This window comes from Jaculus jaculus, chromosome 8 (assembly GCF_020740685.1).
Source record: "Jaculus jaculus isolate mJacJac1 chromosome 8, mJacJac1.mat.Y.cur, whole genome shotgun sequence".
Lineage (NCBI taxonomy): Eukaryota > Metazoa > Chordata > Mammalia > Rodentia > Dipodidae > Jaculus > Jaculus jaculus.
Window position 1 is genome coordinate 59590302 of NC_059109.1, and position 10611 is coordinate 59600912.

The 10611-nt window shown below is 39.6% G+C and overlaps 1 pseudogene; it reads left to right on the forward strand.

The window, feature by feature from the left end:
- Window positions 1–1169: 1169 nt before the first annotated feature.
- LOC101614755 lies at window positions 1170–9013 on the forward strand (annotated as a pseudogene).
- Window positions 9014–10611: the final 1598 nt, after the last annotated feature.

Genomic DNA, 10611 nt, shown 5'->3' on the forward strand with positions numbered 1-10611 from the left:
TGCCCTATAGTCAATTGACTGATAAAGAGAGGACTAGGGCATGGTTCACAGATGGTTCAGCATGTTATGCAGGCACCTCCCAGAAGTGGACAGCTGCACCATTACAGCCCCTTTCTGGGACAACTCTGAAGGACTGTGGAGAAGGAAAGTCTTCACAATGGGCAGAACTTAGGGCAGTGCACATGGTTGTGCATTTTGCTTGGAAAGAAAAATGGCTAGAGGTGCAGTTATACATTGATTCATGGGCTGTGGTCAATGGTTTGGCTGCATATTCTGGGACTTGGAAGGAGCACAATTGGAAAATGGGTGAGAAGGACATTTGGGGAAGGAGTATGTGGACAGAACTCTCTGAATGGGCAAAGGATATAAAGATACTTGTATCCCATGTTAATGCTCATCAGAAGGTGACCTCATCAGAGGATGACTTCAATAATCAAGTAGATAAGCTGGCTCATTCTGTGAATAGTGGTCAACCTCTTTCCTCAGCTACCTTGTCATTGCCCAATGGGCCCATGAACAAAGTGGCCATGGTGGCAGAGATGCAGGCTAGGCATGGGCCCAACAACATGGACTTTCACTAACTAAGGCTGACTTGGCTATAGCTAGCGCTGAGTGCCAAATATGCCAGCAGCAGAGACAAACTCAGACCCCAATATGGTAGTATTCCTTGGGTGACCAGCCAGTAACTTCGTAGCAGGTTGACTACATTTGACATCTTCCATCATGGAAAGGGCAGCATTTTGTCCTTACTGGAATAGACACTTATTTCAGGTATGCATTTGTCTTTCCTTCACAGAGTGCTGCTATCATCCATGGGCTTACAGAATGCCATATACACCATCATGGTATTCCTCACAGCATTGCTTCTGACCAAGGAACTCACTTCACAGCCAAGGAAGTATGGCAGTGGGCTTATGATAATGGAATTCACTGGTCTTACTATGTGCCCCACCCCCTGAAGCAGCTGGCTTGATAGAGCAGTGGAATGACCAATTAAAGAAACATACTGGATGCACAGGAGGACCTGAGTGTGCACGCATGCGCATGAAGAGCACGCGCTGCCCCAGTGGCCAAGTGGCTGCTGGCGTTCCAGGCAGATGGCAGGGCATAAGAGGCTCTGGGTGTTGTATATGATTGTTCATGTTGTGGCTGCCGAGACCTCCAGTTCCCGGTCATGAAAGGAGAATCTGAAGGACATGCAAGCCACTTGTAACCAGCTGCACAGTTCTCCAGGAAATACAAGTGGTGAAGATGCCTCTGCCACCCAGTGTCCTCTCCCATCAAGACTGGATGGAGATAGTTCTTGGCTTTACTCTGGAGAGGTTCATATTCAGATAACTCCATGCCTAAAGAATACCCAGGAAGTCCAGGCTCTAGAAATAAAAGGTCAGGTGCCCATAGCTGTACCCATGGGTGTGCACAGAATGGTTCCGGAGTCACTCCCCTGGTGAAGAAAGGCAACCTGATGATCGGACCCAAATCTGGGCAACATGCAAGTGGCTCCTTCTCAGAATTTTGCCATCGCTTCAAGTGGCTGCAGAAAAGTCTTCCTTACATTTTGATTCTGGGTGTCAAACTTGTCATGCAGCATATAACAGGAATTTCTCTTGGAACTAGACTGCTAACACCTTCTATGTATGCAAACAAAAGCATTCTAAATCAGGTTTTTCTAAGAGAAAGGTCCTCAAAGATTCAGTGTGCCTGGCTACTAGTATTCTAAGCAGGGTCTTCCATTCTTTTATATTACACTTTTCATTCTCAATCACTTTATTACAGCTTAATTTCCTTAAACCCCACATTAGGTACTTTGAGCTTCTGGGAAGTACTTTGGATTATTGGAATTACAGACTTCATCCTGAAATTCCTCTTCATGGGTTTTAAATGCCTTATTTTATTGGTGCCTTCTTGCATCACGCCTATTAAATCAAAGGGTTACTAGTACATGCTTTTAGAAGAATTATGTCAGTATTACCAAACTTTTGTTCCTATACCAGTTTTGTTTCAATACCTTATAAGCTATGGAGAGTTTGGTCAGGTAACTAGATGAAGTCTTGAGATATTGTTGGCTTTATTCAACCTCATACTAAAACTTTTGGACTTTTATGGACATTTGAGAACTTTCTAACATGTTTTGTGATTATTTTTTACCTGACCAAGTTATGGTGTGGCTGTCAGTAAAAGAAAGTGTTCAGGGTCTTCCAGTTAAGATGGTAGCATAGGTACCACACCAAAGCAGCCTGGGGGGGGGGGGGTGGAAGACCAAAAAACGTCAGCAAAATACACACTTTTACTAAAAAATGAGATGTATAGGAAACTGAAGTGGCAGCGGAGAAGTAGGAGAGATCCAGAGCATCCAGAGCCCGCACACGCTGCCAAAAGCGGCCCCGGGCAGCTCCGCCAACTGCCGTGGTAGCGGTGCACCAGAAAGCCGCCAGACTTGGCTCGAGCTACAGGAAAGCCAGGTGCGGGAGCTTCCCCTCACACCGCGCTCTCTGCAACTCAGGACACATGAAGGGAGAGCGGCAGTGAGCAGCGGAGGAGCAGACCGCGAGGTAGAAGAACACGTGGAGCAGTGAGAGAACCAGAGCAGCTGCGCCTCCCTCCCCTCCCCCACTGCCTGAGCCCAGCTCCAGTGAACAGAGCAGCATCCCAGGACCCAGCCACGCCAACTTGAGCTGACAGCGGGACCCAAGCAGGAGCAGAGTTAGGCAGCAAAATCAGCAGTTCCGGAACCGGTACCAGCGGTGCCAGCAGCAGCAGACCCAGGAGCGTCAGCAGCGGCAGACCCAGAAGCAGCAGCAGTTCCAGCAGCAGAGGTGCTGACCTGCAGGGCCACACTTGCCAGGCTTGGTTTGCCCCACAGGAAAAGCCAGTGCCCAGCTCCAGAAATCAGAACAGCAGCCCGAAGACCCAGGCAGCAACTTGACTGAGACCAAAATCATCCAAGGTAACTGGGTTTGCACCAGGGAAGGATCTCACGTGGTCACAAGCTGACTGGGATCCCTCAACAGACCAAAATCTTAACCTCTATGTTGATAGAGGATCTGGTTGTTATAATAACTACTCTGGCATACATACTTGGGGCTGTTTTTGACTGAATGGGTACAGTGTTTAGTTAACATTTGTAAATCTACCTGTGTTTTATTCCACTCAGCCTACTTGAATACTCCCATAACAGGGAAACTCAACCCCTAGGATCACCTTTGTAGATACTCTCAGAGTCTTAAGAGCCACATCTAACCCATTAAACTCCTACCCTGAAAATATATAACATAAAATCAATTGATACAGCTAAGAATACCCAACTAGCTAGAAGATCCAAGCATTAACTTAATCGAAGATGCAAAAATATACACATTATAACACAAGAAACACTAAAAAGCAAGATGATATAAATCCACCTAAAAATATCAATGCATCAGAAATGACCTCCAGTGAGAACGAGTTAGAGGAAATGCCTGAAAAAGATTTCAAAAGAATGATTGCAAATATGTTCAAAGAAGTCAGAGAACAAATCAAAGGAGTAAAAGAGGAACATAAAGAGGAAATCAAAGGAATCAAAGAAGATGCAGGACACCAATTTCATGAAATAAAGAAGGCAATACAAGACATAAATAAGGAAATAGAAATAATAAAGAAAAACCAGTCAGAATTACTAGCAATGAAGAACACAGTTAATGAAATAAAAAACTCTGTAGAAAATCTCACCAGTAGGATGGATGACGGAGAGGACAGAATATCTAAGCGAGAAAACCAGGTGGCAGATCTAATACAGGCCAACAAAGAGAAAGACAAACTTATAGAAAAGTATGAGTGGGAATTTCAAGATATTCGGGACACTATGAAAAGATCAAATATTAGAATTCAGGGCATAGTACAAGGAGAAGAATTTCACTCAAAAGGTATAGTAGGTGTCTTCAACAAAATCATAGAAGAAAATTTCCCCCAAAATTGGGAAAGAGGTGCCAATACAGATATAGGAAGCATTTAGAACCCCAGCCAGACAAAAACTGGAAAGACCCTCTCCTCACCATATTATAATCAAACTTCCAAACACACACACCAAAGAAAAAATATTGAAACCAGTTAGAGAGAAAAATCAAGTTACCTACAAAAGTAAGCCCATCAGGATTACAGCAGATTATTCAACACAAACTTTTAAAGCCAGAAGGGCTTGGGGTGATAAATTCCAAGTTCGGAAAGATAACAACTGTCAACGAAGGTTACTTTATCCTGCAAAATTATCCATTCAAATAGATGGAGAAATAAAGACATTCCATGACAAAAGCAGGCTAAAGGAGTATTTGAAGACAAAACCAGCTCTACAGAAAATACTTGACAGAATCCTCCATGCTGAAGAAAAGGAAAAGCACACATATAAGGAACCTAGAAAAAACAAGGAATACTCAAATACTAGTTAACAGAAGAGAGCACAGGTAGAACCAGAACCACAAAAAAAAAAAAAAAAAGGCAAACATAAATACACACCGTTCAAATATAGCTCTTAATATAAACGGCCTCAATGCCCCAACAAAAAGACATAGATTAGCAGACTGGGTTAAAAAGCAGGATCCTACAATTTGTTGTCTCCAAGAAACTCACCTTTCTACAAAAGATAGACATTACCTTAGGGTGAAAGGTTGGAAGACAGTGTTTCAAGCAAATGGGCCTAGAAAACAAGCAGGGGTTGCTATCATAATATCAGACAGGGTAGACTTTAGTCCGATGTTAGTCAAGAAACATAAGGAAGGTCACTTTATATTGAATAAGGGCACACTCCAACAGGAGGACATTACAATCGAAACATATATGCACCTAACATGGGGGCTCCCAAATTCGTCAAACAAACACTATTAGAACTAAGGTCACAGATAACACCAAACACAGTGGTGGTGGGTGACTTTAACACCCCACTCTCATTAATTGACAGGTCATCCCAGGAAAAAATAAACAGAGAGGCATCTGGACTAAATGAGGTCATAGAAGGAATGGACTTAACTGATATATACAGGACATTTCATCCAAAGGCTGCAGAATATACATTCTTTTCAGCAGCACATGGAACATTCTCTAAAATAGACCATATATTAGGACACAAAGAAAATCTTAACAAATTCAGGAAAGTTGAAATAATTCCTTGCATTCTATCTGACCACAATGGAATTCAACTACAAATCAGTAGCAAGAAAGGCTATAGAGCATACACAAAATCATGGAAACTAAACAATATACTACTAAATGATGAATGGGTCAATGAAGAAATCAAAAAGGAAATCAAAAACTATAGAGTCAAATGATAATGAGAACACAACATACCAAAATCATACCAAAATGAAGGCAGTTCTAAGAGGTAAATTTATAGCTTTAAGTGCCTATATTAAGAAATTAGAAAGATCGCAAGTAAACGACCTAATGCTTCGCCTTAAAGCCTTGGAAAAAGAAGAACAAGGCAAACCAAAAATCAGTAGATGGGAAGAAATAATAAAGATTAGGGCAGAAAGTAATGAAATAGAAAAAAAAGAACAATCCAAAGAATTAATGAAACAAAGAGTTGGTTCTTTGAAAGGATAAACAAGATTGATAAACCCATAGCAAATCTAACCAAAAGAAAGAGAGAAGAGACACAAATTAATAAAATCAGGGATGAACAAGGTAACATCACAACAGATTCCAGAGAAATTGAAAAAATCATAGGGACATACTCTAAAAGCATATACTCCACAAAGTATGAAAATCTGAAAGAAATGGATGATTTCCTTGATCTATATGACCTACCTAAATTAAATCAAAATGAGATTAATCACTTAAATAGACCTATATCAAACATGGAGCTCCGAACAGTTATCAATAATCTCCCAACTAAAAAAAGCCCAGGCCCAGATGGATTCAGTGCTGAATTTTACCAGACTTTTAAGGAAGAGCTAACACCATTGCTTCTTAAGCTTTTCCAGGAAATAGAAAAAGAAGGAATTCTACCAAACTCCTTCTATGAGGCCAGCATCACCCTGATACCAAAACCAGGCAAAGATAGAACAAAAAAAGAAAATTACAGACCAATCTCCCTCATGAACATGGATGCAAAAGTTCTCAACATAATATTGGCAAACAGAATACAAGAATATATCAAAAAGATCATTCACCCTGACCAAGTAGGCTTTATCCCAGAGATGCAGGGATGGTTCAACATACGCAAATCTATAAATGTAATACATTACATAAACGAGTTGAAGGACAAAAATCACATGATCATCTATCTCATTAGATGCAGAGAAATCATTTGACAAAATCCAACATCCCTTCTCAATAAAAGTCCTACAGAGCCTGGGAATACAAGGAACATATCTCAATATAATAAAGGCTATTTATGACAAGCCTACAGCCAACATATTACTAAATGGGGAAAAACTGGAAGCTTTTCCAGTAAAATCAGGAACAAGACAAGGGTGTCCACTGTCCCCACTTTTATTTAATATAGTTCTGGAAGTCTTAGCCATAGCAATAAGGCAAGAGACACACATAAAAGGGATACAAATTGGAAAGGAAGAGATCAAGTTATCATTATTTGCAGATGACATGATTCCATACATAAAGGACCCTTAAGACTCTACTAGCAAACTGTTAGAGCTGATCAAAACCTACAGCAATGTAGCAGGATACAAAATAAATACACAGAAATCAGTAGCCTTCATATATGCTAACAACAAAAACACAGAGGATGAAATCAGAGAATCACTCCCGTTCACAATTGCATCAACAAAAATAAAGTACCTTGGAATAAACCTAACCAAGGAAGTAAAGAATCTCTACAATGAGAACTTTAAAACACTCAAGCAAGAAATTGCAGAAGACACTAGAAAGTGGAGAAACATCCCTTGTTCCTGGATTGGAAGAATCAATATTGTGAAAATGGCAATCTTACCTAAAGCAATCTACACATTTAATGCAATCCCTATCAAAATTCCAAAGGCATTCTTAATGGAAATAGAAAAAACAATCCAAATTTCATTTGTAATCACAAAAAACCTCAAATATCTAAAATAATACTGAGCAACAAAAATGAGGCTGGTGGTATCACCATACCTGATTTTAACCTATACTACAGAGCCATGGTAACAAAAACAGCATGGTACTGGCACAAAAACAGACATGTAGATCAGTGGAACAGAATAGAGGACCCAGATGTAAGCCCAAGTAGCTATAGCCACCTGATATTCGATTAAAATGCCAAAAATACTCATTGGAGAAGAGACAGCCTCTTCAGCAAATGGTTTTTTGAAAACTGGATATATATCTGCAGAAGGATGAAAATAGATTCTTCTCTCTTGCCATGCACAAGAATTAAGTCCAAATGGATTAAAGACCTTAACATCAGACCTGAAACTCTGAAACTGCTAGAGAAAAAGTAGGGGAAACCCTTCAACATATTGGTCTTGGCAAAGACTTTCTGAATACAACCCCAATTGCTCAGGCAATAAAACCACAGATTAATCACTGGGACCTCATGAAATTACAAAGATTTTGCACTGCAAAGGACACAGTGAAAAAAGCAAAGAGGCAACATACAGAATGGGAAAAAATCTTCGCCAGCTATATATCTGATAGATGATTAATATTTATGATATACAAAGAACTCAAAAAGTTAAATAATAAGGAATCAAACTAGCCAATCAAAAAATGGGCTATGGAGCTAAATAGAGAGTTCTGAAAGGAAGAAATACGAAAGGCATATAAGCATCTAAAAAAATTTTCTAGGACTGGAGAGATGGCTTAGCGGTTAAGCGCTTGCCTGTGAAGCCTAAGGACCCCGGTTCGAGGCTCGGTTCCCCAGGTCCCACGTTAGCCAGATGCACAAGGGGGCGCACGCATCTGGAGTTTGTTTGCAGAGGCTGGAAGCCCTGGTGCGCCCATTCTCTCTCTCTCCCTCTATCTGCCTTTCTTTCTGTGTCTGTCGCTCTCAAATAAATAAACAAATAAAAATTTAAAAAAAAAATTTTCTATGCCACTAGTCATCAGGGAAATGCAGATTAAAACTACATTGAGATTCCATCTCACTCCTGTCAGATTGGCCACCATCATGAAAACAAATGATCATAAATGTTGGTGGGGATGTGGAAAAAGAGGAACCCTTCTACACTGCTGGTGGGAATGCAATCTGGTCCAGCCATTGTGGAAATCCATGTGGATGTTCCTAAAACAGCTAAAGATTGATCCACCATATGACCCAGCTATAGCAGTCCTAGGCATATATCCAAAGGACTCATCTCATTTCCTTAGAAGTACATGCTCAACCATGTTTATTGCTGCTCAATTTATAATAGCTGGGAAATGGAACCAGCCTAGATGTCCCCCAACTGATGAGTGGATAATGAAGATGTGGCACATTTATACAATGGAGTTCTACTCAGCAGTAGAGAAAAATGAAGTAATGAAATTTGCAGAGAAATGGATGGGCCTGGAAAGTATTATACTAAGTGAGGTAACCCAGGCCCAGAAAGCCAAGTGCCACATGTTCTCTCTCATATGTGGATCCTAGCTACAGAGTATTGGGCTTCTGCGTGAGAATGAAAATAGTTAGTAGCAGAGGCCAGTAAGGTAAAAAGGAGACATAAAGGGTAGAGAAAGGAAGGGAGGAGGGTACTTAATAGGTTGATATTGTATATATGTATTTACAATGATTGTAATGGGGAGGTAATATGATGGAGAATGGAATTTCAAATGGGAAACTGTGGGGGTGGGGAGGGAGGGAATTACCATGGGATATATTTTATAATCATGGAAAGTGTTAATAAATATTTAAAAAGAAAAAAAAAGAAAGTATTCAGCTGTGGATAATATTTGTCCAATATGTCAAGCTTAATTTCAGAAGCCAATTTGTCATCACATATTTTGTCATGAGTAGATCAGCCTATGATTTAACAGTCAGAAAATATGTCCATTGTGCAGAACTATAATTTCAGATCATATAAATAAATGGAAAGGTGGAACCACTTCATCACATCTTCAAATATATTAACTTCTATAAACTTTTAAGACCACAAAACACTAAATTTTATTTGGTATTTAAAAGGGTATCACTATTGAACTCCAGGACTAGAAGAAAACTCTTGATTCAAATGGTTTTAGAACATTACAAAACTTATATGAATAGTACAGTTTCTTCAAAAGCTTACATGAAAGAGCTGTATGTTTTAAAATGTATATATTTTCTGGACATGTTGGCACACACATTTAATTCCAGCACTTGGGAGGCAGAGATAGGAGGGTTGCATGGAGTTAAAGGCCAGCCTGAGTAACTACATAGTGAATTCCAGGTCAGTCTGGGCTATAATGAGACCCTGCCTGAGAAAAAAGCTATATATTCAATTTAATAAATATACAACTTTTATCCCACCTTATTATTTAACAGGTAATTGCAGTGTTAAATTGTGAGTCTTCTTGCTGATGGTACAAAACAGAAGTTAGTTCTCAGCAGCCCATGGAACATTCTCTAAAATACACCATATACTAGGTCACAAAGACTACCTTCACATATTTAGGAAAATTTACATAATTCTCTGCATGATATCAGATCACAATGCTATGTTGCTAGAAATCGACAACAAAAGACCCACCAAGAATCCCAATGGCACCTGGAAACTGAACAGCACACTTTTAAACAACAAATGGTTAGTGGATGAAATAAAAAAGGAAATTGCAAAATTTCTGGAATTGAATGACAATGAGAACATATCATATCAAAACTTATGGGACACAATAAAGGCAGTCCTCAGGGGAAAATTCATAGCACTCAATGCTTTCATAAAAAACAGAAAGATCCCAAATCAATAACTTAACCATCCACCTAAAGGCACTGGAAAGACAAGAAAAATCCAACCCAAAGACCTCCAGAAGGAAAGAAATAATTAAAATTAGAGCAGAAATTAATGAATTGGAAACCAAGGAAATAATTAAGACAATTGACAAAACAAAGAGCTCGTTCTTTGAAAAAATAAACAAGATTGACAAACCTCTGGCCAATTTGATCAAGCAAAAACAGGAGAAGACTCAAATTAACAAAATTAAAAATGAAAAAGGAGAGATCACAACAGACATAACTGAAATTGGGAGACTCATCAGGACTTATTTCAAAAACCTCTACTCCACAAAACTAGATAATGTGGAGGAGATGGATAAATTCCTGGACACGTACCATCTATCAAAGCTAAACTCAGAGCAGATTAATCACCTCAATGAACCCATCACACTCATGGAGATTGAAAAAGTAATTAAAAAAAAAAAAAAACCTCCCCCAAAAGAAGAGTCCAGGACCAGATGGCTTCTCAGCTGAATTCTATCAAACCTTCATGGAAGAACTCAAACCAGTCTTCTTAAAACTGTGCCACACAATTGAAGAACAGGGAAAGCTACCCAACTCTTTGTAATTTTTTTTTTATTAGTTTTCTATTCTGCAAGTACAGGCAATTTGGTACCATAATTGGGCTCATCTGGAATCTACATCCTCCCCATTGGCCCCTCCTTCATGAGGTATATGGGTCATGCATTGTGGAGTTAGCCCACAGTTATTGGTATGATAAATGTCTCTGTATATCATGACCCAACATGTGTCTCTGA